The 2500-nt window shown below is 45.3% G+C and overlaps 1 pseudogene; it reads right to left on the minus strand.

The window, feature by feature from the left end:
- Positions 1-2500, minus strand: part of LOC126997785 (putative glucosylceramidase 4) — a 20806-nt pseudogene that overhangs the window by 17157 nt on the left and 1149 nt on the right.

Consider the following 2500-nt stretch of genomic DNA (forward strand, 5'->3'; position numbering starts at 1 on the left):
TACAAACACTGGTCTCTCGTGAACTGCGCATGTTCAGACCAGTAAGCGTAGCCCTGTACACTCTCACAAAGCTTTGTAATACATTAAGAGTTGTTGAAGGCTGAATCAGACATACACTACCACCATCTTCGACACTCAACGACACTCTGTACATATAAATACAACTCGTACAGAGTGTCGTTTTAGAAACAGCGAGGATGGTGGTAGTGGTATTGGATGTCTGATTCACAGAGCTGGGATTCTGAAGAAAAAATCTACCACCGGTATCGGTAGTCGGTAGCGAGCCGCGTCCAATCGGTATCGGTAGATCGGTAGATTTTTCAGAAATCTACCGATCGGTATAGATTCGGTATCGGTAGATTAAAAAACTATAATTATATAATAAAAATGCTTTAAAGGCCCATAACACACTTTTTAAGTTATTTCTCTCTTATTTCGGTTAACTTAAGAATAGAAGTAAATTAGAGTCTTTAATACCTTTTAAGTTCAAAATACATAACTTATTTAATAAATGAATTTCTCCTCAAAAATAAACATCAAACTGAAAAAGTTAAATTTAAACAAACTAGACAATACAGCATTATTTATTAACTTTCACAAAATAAATTTCTTCCCAACACAAAAAAAAATTACAACTGAAGCAGTCTTGAGCCTCCTACTCCAGGTCGGTGTCGGCGCCCTTCTTGAGGTCCTCCTTGAGGAATGTCTTGAACTGCTCGCTGTTGCCCTTCAACATCACCAACTGCTCAAAGTTGTTGGCAGTCAGGGAGGACCTCTTGGGGCGGCGGATGTTGCTGGCGGTGCTGAACAACCTCTCAGCGGCAGCGGAACTGGGCAGGGAGGTGTTGTATTTGACAAACAACTTCACCCAGGCGTCGCGGTGGCCGGCAGGAAACTGCTCCTTCCTGACGACGTGGTCCCTGGTCCTGGCCCAGTTGATGACCTCCAGCTTGATGGCCTCCTCCAGCGTAGATTTGTTGGCTGGGGTGGTGGAAGTAGAAGGCCCATAGAGGTCATCATAGCAGAAGTACTGATTGCCACCCTGATCAGCAGCTGCCTCCCGCGTAGGGGTTGGACTGACGATGTCGACCAACTCCCTGACAACTTCCATAGAACAGCCATACAAGACAACAGCCATAGAAGTAGTCAGTAAGCAATGAGTTTACAAGTACGATTAAGTTTGTGTCATCAATTTGAGCCTAACCCAACAGAGCCTCACCCCATGGCTCCTCTGCCCAGGACACGTCCTCAAGTCCACAGGGGGAAGGAGACGCTGCCTCCACACCTCACCTCTCCCCCACGCTGCCTCACACGTGACACTGGCTTACGTGACTAGCCTCACTCTGCCGCGTCCCTCTTACAGGGTTCACACACTCCTACACACGGGCCCCGCCGCGCCACATACAAAACACTCACTCAACACACAGCCTATCCCAACCTCTGTCTGCAACAATATGATTAAATAGTTCACTGACTTGATCAAAACTTTTTAATGTAAATAAAGAAAAAAGGAAAATCACTTGAAAAGTTAAAAGCACAAAACGATTATGTTGCTGTTGCGGCGGGTGGACTTAAAAACACTGCCACTTAAAACACTAGGCGATGAGGCTGAGCACGTTGTCGAGAGCGTAGGAGCTAGAGCGTAGGTGTAGGCTACTCGCGTCGGCAGGCCAAACAGAGGGCCCTGCCAAAACTTTTGGCGGGAGCGAGAATCTGCTAGGTCGTGGCTGCCTCTGATTGGCTGAGAACGCCCAGAACGGCCGGTGATTGGCTAAGCGTGATGACGTCAAAGTAATACCTGGAATTTCCTGCTAACTGCTTCTCATAGATGCGCTCGAACGTGTTGAAACTTGTCCGTTTCATTTTGCCGGGGTCGTCTTCTCTTAAGTCTTAACAAAAAAGTCCCGCGCTCGCTTTTTCAATCTACCGATACCGATTGACTGCCAATCATGCGATCGGTAGCGGTATTCGGTAGTTTCTTCAAAATACCGAATGATCGGTATCGGTAGCAGTAATCTACCGCCGGTAGTACCGATCCCAAATGTCAATCGGTAGTCCCAGCTCTGCTGATTCAGCCTTCTAGCAACTCATAATTACGGTTAAAAAGCTTTGTGAGACTGTACAGGTCTACGCTTGCTGGTCTGAGCATGCGCAATTCACGAGAGACCAGTGTTTGTAAACAAAAGCGCCAGCTTTTGACGGTGGGGACGCCAAATAACACAACACCGGTTCAGGCATTTCTAGTATTACCGTCCATATGTACGTGTCAACGTGTGGTTTTCAGGTTTTATAAGTTTTCTAAAATACAGATAATGAGAGTTTGAATTCATCTATGTTTTTTTATTTGAAATATCAATATAGTATCGTTTTCGCCTATCTGACTTATCGCTAGCTAGTATCGGAATTGTGGATTTATATCGGCTATCGGTTATCGGTTATCGCCTATATTTGTGTCTCCAGTTAACGAATATCGGTTATAACCGATAAGGTTTATCAGTTA

Source organism: Eriocheir sinensis, chromosome 13 (genome assembly GCF_024679095.1).
Source record: "Eriocheir sinensis breed Jianghai 21 chromosome 13, ASM2467909v1, whole genome shotgun sequence".
Classification (NCBI taxonomy): domain Eukaryota; kingdom Metazoa; phylum Arthropoda; class Malacostraca; order Decapoda; family Varunidae; genus Eriocheir; species Eriocheir sinensis.